The following is an 8,951-nucleotide window of genomic DNA, read 5'->3' as shown; positions in this document are numbered from 1 at the left end:
AGCCACAAAAGAAGCCGGAGACAGTGTGTAGATCTGCAAGCAAATAGACGCGTGTCTAACCCGGGGCAGCCGCGCTTCCCCTGCTTAGAAATCAATCATCCACAAGGGGTGGGGCCTGAGGAGCGCGGCTCTCACTTGTTACTTTAGAAATCAATCATCTACAAGGGGTGGGGCCTGGGGAGCGCGGGCTTCCCCTACTTAGAAATCAATCATCCACAGGGGATGGGGCCTGAGGAGCGCGGCTCTCACTTGTTACTGGCTTTTTACCCAGCAGGTGGGAGTCCAGAAGGCTGACTTGGTCTCTAAAATGAAGCAGAACCTGTGACGACCACAGCCACCCAACAGCAAAAGAGGCGGCAGAGGCTGGGTGAGCACAGGACTGAGAATTCATGGAGAAAGTTCTTGAGTTTAAGGGAGAGGTTAGACCATTTAATTGGCCAAAAAGGCCCAACTCTAAGAGCCGACCTGCAAGAAGCCAGCCCGGCAGCTTCTCCCATCACCACTCTCAGCTGCAGGTAGGCTGCCTGCTGTCCTTACCTCCCAGACAAAGGGGATCATGTCCTCCTTGGGGTCACCGCGGGCCAGTGCACACTTCTGTGGCCTGTTTTGCTCGCTGCACTTACCTACTGTGACACCACTATTGCCGACACAGCCACCTCCGTGCGGGGGGTCCCTGGGGCAGACACCCTGCTATCTTCATCTTAGGATACCCAGTTCCTAACACAGTGCCTGCTGCAAATTATCAGTAATAACAGTAAGTCTTTGTCACGTAATGAGTTACCTTTCAGTCTCTTTGCAGTCTCTTTCCTCCCAATGCCCCTTGGCTGCTCTCGAAGCCCTGACCCCTGACCTCCTGCCCCTTCTGTCTCCAGGACCATTAACTCCCCTGCTGGTCCCTATCCATGGAGCGCATTGACAGATGAGTTTGGTTCTGGACCTAAGAAGGACAGTTACAGACACAGATATGTTTTAAGGTGAGGAGTGGGTATCGGATACCTGAAAGAGACAAAGCCTACCAAAACCAACCTTATCTTCCTACCAATCTACCCACTAAGAGAGAGAAACTAGAATATTTTTGCCGGAGAATTAAAATAGAGACTCACATCTACCCTCCTTCCTTCACTCAAAAGCCCTGCCCATCCCTCAGCACACATCTCAAAGAGGAACTGCCCCATGAAGCATTCCTGATCCCCAGCCACGTGTGATGGTCTGTCCTGCAAGCCCCCCACAAGGTACCTTTTCTATGGCACTCACAATTTACTGCTTTCTACTGGATTATCAATGACCAGACTACAGGTCCTGGTGGGCAGGGGCTAGGTCTGATTCACTGTGATCCCACCTCACCCCAGCTCTACTCCCACCCCAGGCCCTGACCAAGACGGGAGGAAGCTGACTAAATTGGGTTGCATAGGCTAAAAGGAAGGATAGCCAAGAGCATAATGTGGCTCAGAAGAATTTCAGTTTCACTTTCCCAGAAGTTAAACTTCCCACTCATCAAGGTTCAATGCCTTCTCCTCCGAAAAGCTTTTCTAACCTTTCGTCAGAACCCATGACTCTTTCCTTTGGTTTCCGCAATCAGAGTACATCTGTTGGAAAAACCGTTTAGGTTTTGCCCTTCACTCCGCTTAAGAGCGAAAGTCTTCATTGATAACTGGGCAGAATGGTGTTGTCTCTGAGCCAGCCTCTGAGCTCTGAGGCTGAGGGAGCTGCTCTCCACCTGGCCCGGGACCTCCCCTCCTGGGCTCTTGGGAAGGCCCCAGCTGACTCTCCCTGTCCTCTCCTAGCCCTACCACGACATTCCTGGGCACATCATCCCACTCACAAGGAGGATTCTTCTAGTGTTTATGAGGGCAGGGCTGGGCAAGACCCGAGAAGTGAGGAGCTAACAGACGGCTCTCCCCCAAGGCTGGCATCCCCTCCTGCAGCATGGCTGCCAACTAGCCCCCCAGCCTCGGCTGCAACAACTCCACCCATGGGGAGCTAACAGCACTGCTCTTAGACAGCAGCGTCTGTGAGGCACTTTCCTCAGACCCACGTCTTCCCTCCCAGCCCAGTTCCACCTCTTTGGGCTGCACAGAACGAATCTGCTTCCTTCCCCAGGTAGCCCCCTTCGGATATCTGGGACAGCTCTCGTGTCCCGTTGTGTCTTTGTCCAGTGTACACATTCTAGGCTTTCACACTGTTTTTCACTTTGTCCCGGCAAGGCTATTGTTTTTAAGTGCTCTTGAAAGAACCTTCTCTGCAAGGTGAAATAGAAATGAGTCGTCATGTTAGTACTGACCCGACCCCTCGTTGCATCTCAGCAAGAGCAAATACTTTCACATCTCTCCAGTGGTGCAGAAATAATTGGCAAGAGTCGCATTCACACACGCACACTTGCTCAAATTATGCCAATAAAAGGAAGTCGTGAAAGTGTGAAGACAGCGTAAGGTTTCTGGTTTCGTAGAAAAACAGAGGGTTAGCCCCCAATTCAAATTTTTTTTCTTTGATCTATGTTTAAAGAAAGCCCTGAGAGGATGGAGAGAGGTTGATTAATCGGTTCAAATATACAATTAGATCAAAGAAATAAGACCTAGTGTTGGATAGATCAGCAGGATAACTATAGTTTACAATAATCTATTGTACATTCCAAAATAGATAGGAATAATTTGAATGATTATAGCATAAAGAAAAGGCAAATATTTAAGGTGGTGGATATCCAAATCACCCGGATTTGATGTTTACACACTATGTCAATATACCAAATTATCAAAGGCACCCCAAAAATATGCATACCTATTATGCATCAATTCCTTTTTATTTCAATAGCTTTAGGGGTACAAGTGGTTTTTGGTTCCATGGATGAACTGTATAAGGGTGGAGGCTGAGATTTTAGTGCACCCATCACCTGAGTAGTGTACACTGTACCCAATATGTAGGGTTTTTTGTTTTGTTTTGTGGTTTGTTATTGTTGTTTTGAGACAGAGTTTTGCTCTTGTTGCCTAGGCTAGAGTGCAATGGCACAATCTCGGCTCACTGCAACCTCCCCCTCCTGGGTTCAAGTGATTCTCCTGCCTCAGCCTCCTGAGTAGCTGGGATTTCAGGCTCCCACCACCATGCCCAACTAATTTTTTTGTATTTTTAGTAGAGACGGGATTTCACTATGTTGGCCAGGCTGGTCTCGAACTCCTGACCTTAGGTGATCCACCCACCTTGGCCTCCCAAAATGCTGGGATTACAGGCTTGAGCCACTGCACCCGGCCCCAATATGTAGTTTTTTATCCCTCACCTCCCTCCCTCCCCGCATCTGAGTCTCCAAAATTCATTATACCACTCTGTGTGTCTGTGTGTACCCATAGCTTAGCTTAGCTCTCACTTATAAGTGAGAACACATGGCATTTGGTTTTCCATTCCTGAGTTACTTCACTTAGGATAGTGGCCTCCAGGTCCATCCCAGTTGCTGCAAAAGATGTTATTTCCTTGTTTTTATGGCTGAGTAGTATTCCATGGTGTATATGTGATATATTATGCATCAATTAAAAAAAATTATAAAGAAACCTATGTGTGTACTGTAAGAACACTGAGAGCCAATCACTCAATTGAAACTTTTCTTTGAGACCTTGGAGCAGGATTTGCAGGACCAAAGTGTGGGCCAATGAGGTGACAGACTGTCTCAAGAGAAAGAAGGGGAAATTGATGGTAGGAAAATTCATGAAGGAGTCCTGAAGAGGCTTTGTTTCAGTGAAGCATTTCTTAATTTTATTTTCCAGAATCTTCCCTTCAGAGAATACTAGAAAGTGTTCAATATGTCAAGCCCTTAAAAATACATTCTGGCCAGGCGCGGCAGCTCACGCCTGTAATCCCAGCACTTTGGGAGGCCGAGGTGGGTGGATCACGAGGTCAGGAGATCAAGACCCATCCTGGCTAACACGGTGAAACCCCCTCTCTACTAAAAGTACAAAAAAATTAGCTGGGCATGGTGGTGGGCACCTGTAGTCCCAGCTACTTGGGAGGCTGAGGAGAATGGCGTGAACCCAAGAGGCGGAGCTTGCAGTGAGCCAAGATTGCGCCACTGCACTCCAGCCTGGGTGACAGAGCGAGACTTTGTCTAAAAAAAAAAAAAAAAAAAAAATTCTACAGAAATTCACTAGAATCTCTCCTTCCTTCCTTTCTTCCAACTGTTCCTCCTTTCTTCTTTCCTCCATTCCTCTTTCCTTCCTTTTCCCTCACCTTATTCCTAAATGGATTTGAAATAACAAACGCCTCCATGTTGTTAAGGTCCTGCACTTTAATAACACTGAATTGCGCACTGCTTCATATGAGTGGACCAGTGTCTGGAGTCCAAAATCTTTTCTGTTCTAAGAAATCTAGGCCAAAGCTGAACCTTCAGTAATGAGATCTAACCGATAATCAAATTAAATAGCACAGCATTAGATCAATTTCAGCCCCATACATCCACTGCTATTGGCTTCTATTAAATGTTTTAAATTGGTACAAAAGCCTTACTGAAAGGGAATCTTATATAGGCATATCATATAGAGGATGTTTCCTTAATCATCTTTTTAATGAAAAAAAAAAAACTAAGCAAAAAGAAAACAAAATTAAGATCTAAGAGACTTCATTATATCATCCCAAACCCAGCCAGTGATACTTTTTGAAAGGGCAACAAAGAACTGGCGATAACATCTTTATTTTTGTTTGCTTCTAAGCCTAGAGGCACATAAAGATGAGAACATACACTTAGATCATGCCAACCTAGAAGACTTTCTAGTTTTGAAAATAGCATTTCTTCCTCTCCTTCCCAAACAGAATAGCACTGGAACGCTCCCCATCTTCATCCTATACTCTTTGATATCACCTCAAAGAGGAAGTCAATTTTACTACATGATTAAGACTCAAGAGAAGCATAATTCATTCAAGCAACTCACAACATATGTCAAAAATATAAGTCCAGGACCGGGCGTGGTGGCTTATGCCTGTAATCCCAGCACTTTGGGAGGCCGAGGCGGGCGGATCACTCGAGGTCAGGAGTTCGAGACCAGCCTGGCCAACATGGTGAAACCCTGACTCTACTAAAAATACAAAAATTAGCCAGGCGTGGTGGCACACACCTGTAATCCCAGCTACTCGGAAAGCTGAGGCGGAAGAATCGCCTGAACTCGGGAGGTGGAGATTGCAGTGAGCCAAGATTGCATCATTGTACTCCAGCCTGGGCAACAGGGCGAGACTCTGTCTCAAAAATAATAATAATAACATAAAATAAAAATAAAAAATAAATCCAGGCCTCTCAGGAAAAGATGAAAAATCAGAGGGTCCAGGAAGACTGCATGCGCAACACGTTAACTCTCTCCCGTGTTCTTTCCTGAGAAGCCAAGATGCTCTGGCCTATGGTCCAGCCCCTACCCCCACAGCCCAGAGGAGTCTCCCCTCCTCTAAAGTGGGGCTTAGAAACAGGTCCTTCCTGGCCGGGTGTGGTGGGTCACGCTTGTAATCCCAGCACTTTGGGAGGCTGAAGCAGTCAGATCACCTGAGGTCAAGAGTTCTAAACCAGCCTGCTCAATATGGTAAAACCCCATCTCTACTAAAAAATACCAAAAAAATTCACCGAGTGTGGTGGCACCTACCTGTAATCCCAGCTACTTGGGAGACTGAGGCAGGAGAATCACATGAACCCAGGAAGCAGAGGTTGCAGTAAGCCCAGATCGCGCCACTGCACTCCAGCCTGGGCGGCAGAGTGAGATGCCATGTCAAATAAATAAATAAATATATATATATTTATCATGAATGATATCCCAAGGGGCCTGTGAAGACACTGATGGTGTGTGGTCTGGCTTCCTTCTTTTTTTTTTTTTTTTTTTTTTGAGACGGAGTCTCGCTTTGTCACCCTAACTGCAGTGCAGTGGCTCGATCTCGGCTCCCTGCAACCTCCACATCCCAGGTTCAAGTGACTCTCATGCCTCAGCCTCCCGAGTAGCTGGGATTACAGGTGCGCACCACCACTCCAGGCTAATTTTTGTATTTTTAGTACAGACAAGGTTTCACTATGTTGGCCCAGCTGGTCTCGAACTCCTGACTTCAGGTGATCCACCCACCTTGGCCTCCCAAGGTGCTGGGATTACAGGCGTGAGCCACCGCACCTGGCCGGTCCTGTTTTCATATGCATTCAAATTCATTGATTTACCACAAGAATGCCATCAGGTAGGTGCTGTGATCAACCCCACTTTAAGGGTAAGAGATAGGGGGTGCAGAGAGAAGTAGAAGGAAGGATTCCAGCTCAAGCCATCTGGCTTTGGAGCTCAGGCTTCTAACTGCTATACCTAGATGGCCTCTCCATAAGAGGCTGCCTTGGAGAAAGCAGAGTGAAGCAGCCATTAGAATGCTCTTTGCAAGTATCCGAGAACCACATTCAAATACCAGCACCTCAGTTTCCTTCCTTAGAGGGCCCCTGAAAACATGCGTCTGACCACTTTGCCAGGCAGGATAGTGCACAATGGTGCTGCTTGAACAGCAGTCAGAGTGTCACAGCTTGGAGTGGTGCAAAAGCCGGGGGAGAAAGAATTGTGGAGCCTTGCACCAAAGCCACACTGGGAATATCACACCCAGAGCCGTCCCCACCCCCCCAGATCTCCTGCAAAGTGAAGGGAGCTGGTATAAATAACAGTGTCCATTCCCATCCATCACCAGGCCCTGCTCGCAGCCTCTGGGATCTCTTGATTCACATTTTCCAAACACTGGGATTCTTAGGGCCTTAGATAAGGAAGGCAATGCCAGTCCAGGGGTCTATATCATCCTTGTGGGCAAAAGAATGGCCCCACTTGATAGGGCTGGCATGGTTAATTATCTGGGCGTGTGAGCCCCCTCAAACTTGTTAAAGAGATTCACAGTATATAAGGCATATTTATAAAAACCATGTAATCTGATGCTCTAAAGCAGCCCTGTGAATGAGCTCAGGATAGATGATGTATATTATGCTCATTTTGTAAATGAGGAAACCGAGATTCAGAGAAATAAAATGGCTTGACCAAAAGTCACCCAGCTATTAAATATCAAAGGCACTAAAAATCCTGCTTTTCTGTCTTCAGATCCTGTACTCTCCTCTCTACACCACTGCATCTCAGTGGAACCATGAGCCTCAAGACCTGAGTTCAAGTTCCTCCTCTGCCACTTACTAATGTGATCTTGGCAAGTCACATATTCTCTCTGGGGCTCGTTTTCCGCATCTGTGAAATGGGGATTAAAAACTCTGTGTCCCACCTGATTAATTCTCTGTGACTTGGGAGTCTTCTGGCCAACCTCACTCTGAAAACGTCACCAGACCAAAGATACATGGAGTAGTTGGCCTCCTTTATAGGAGGCTGTCCCGCTGGGAGATGGGAGAAAGAGGGGTACGGTGCCACCTTGGTGAGGTGGGACAGGAACTGGCCGGGCTGTCTGGCTGACTTATGTGCCAAAGCAGCTCTGCGGGAGTCCTGAGCAATCTTCCCACTCCTTCCAACTCAGTTTGTCTGGTTGACATCTAAGTTCTCCTGTAGCCCTAAGAGTCTCTGAATCTATAGATCTTAGAAGCCGGTTCCCTCCACGACTGTCGCCAATTCACTTTACCTCTGTAAATGCCATTTCCGCTTATGCAAAAGCCAAATCACACTCCCTTCCCACCTGCTGCAGGCGCTGCTGTGCATTTTAATTGACAGTCACTCTAACCTGCTGATCTCCTTGAAAGGTGCCTGCCTTATTCAATCACTCAGTTGTAATGGGTCATTGCTGGAAGTGGCAACTCCCACAGCCTCAGGATTCCAGCAAAGCACACACCAGACTTTCCACAAAACTGCTGAAGCCTTGAGTGCCCCGGGGCTGAATGCCACCTGGCTGATGTCAACCCCCGCCCCCTGGCAGCCTCCCTGAGATGTTTCAATTACAGCTGGGCTTGCTGGCAACTCCTGAGGTTCTCCCCCACAGACAGGACTCAGGCTCCCAGCTACTCCTCCTCACATGTCACATTTTTATGGACAGCGCCGGCAGACGCATAGGAAGAAGGTTGGGGTTCATGAAACGCCACCACTGGTCTAGCCTTTTTTTAGCCTGTTGGAAGTGGGGAAACATGGAAAGTCCTCAAAATGTGTACCCTGGATCCCTGGGATTCCCAAGAGGACCCTGTGGTGGGGGTTCCATGAGGTCAGACTTTTCGTAATGAGATGAAGGTGTTATTTGCCTTTTCTCGCTATGCTGACGTTTGTAATAATGGTGCATAAGCAACAGGGGGCAAAGCTGCTGCCCCTCAGCACAGACCGAGATAGTGACACTACACTGTACTGACAGCTGCCGCATTCCCCACTACCACACACTCACGGCAAGGAATACATTATTTACAAAGCCACCCGTAAAGAGTAGAAGTTACTCACGTCATGAAATCTCAACCCTCGCGTAACACCTCGTTTTAACGTTCTGTGTGGACTGGTAAGTACCACTAGAAGTACGACTTCCGCCACACATCGATGTACAATGATTGTCTCAAGGAAAAATGACTTGTGTGACTGCTTCGGTTAAGTGAACTAATCACGTTTTTCAGAAGATACATTTTTACTTAAGAGAAACGACTGCCAGACAAATTAAGGATATTCAGACTGGGGTTTTGGCAGATGTTTTCTCAATAATGGATCTCCTGAGACTGTTTCTTCAAGGAAAACAACTGATGGTATTTGTTGCCAATAATAAAATGCGAGCTTTCCAGTGAGAATCAGAATTTTGGAAAACTTGTGTTTACCGCTGTGAGCTTGACAGCTTCCCAATAATACTTAAGGAGTTTTCCAATGATATTCCGATGGTAATTCTAATGAATTGTGCTATCTAAATATTGGATAGTAAAAACGTCAACATTTAGAAAATGTATACAACACAGTGAACCAATATTTTTCAAATGATCAACGTCTAATGTTAGGCAATCACGTGCAAGCAAAAGACACGTTCAAAGTACG

At 46.8% G+C, this 8,951-nt stretch overlaps 1 long non-coding RNA gene across 2 annotated transcripts; it reads left to right on the top strand.

The window, feature by feature from the left end:
- Nucleotides 1-425: 425 nt before the first annotated feature.
- On the top strand, nucleotides 426-7,183 carry LOC131381008 (uncharacterized). 2 transcript variants are annotated; one of them, XR_009209401.1, is made up of 3 exons: nucleotides 426-515; nucleotides 873-974; nucleotides 7,062-7,183. It is a non-coding gene; the product is annotated as an uncharacterized LOC131381008 (long non-coding RNA). The 2 variants fall into 2 exon arrangements; XR_009209400.1 differs by lacking the exons at nucleotides 426-515; nucleotides 7,062-7,183 and adding exons at nucleotides 671-754; nucleotides 1,131-1,225.
- Nucleotides 7,184-8,951: the final 1,768 nt, after the last annotated feature.

Source organism: Hylobates moloch, unplaced genomic scaffold, assembly GCF_009828535.3.
Source record: "Hylobates moloch isolate HMO894 unplaced genomic scaffold, HMol_V3 SCAFFOLD_13, whole genome shotgun sequence".
In the NCBI taxonomy this organism is placed as follows: Eukaryota; Metazoa; Chordata; class Mammalia; order Primates; family Hylobatidae; genus Hylobates; species Hylobates moloch.
This window is presented reverse-complemented; position numbering and strand designations above follow the sequence as displayed.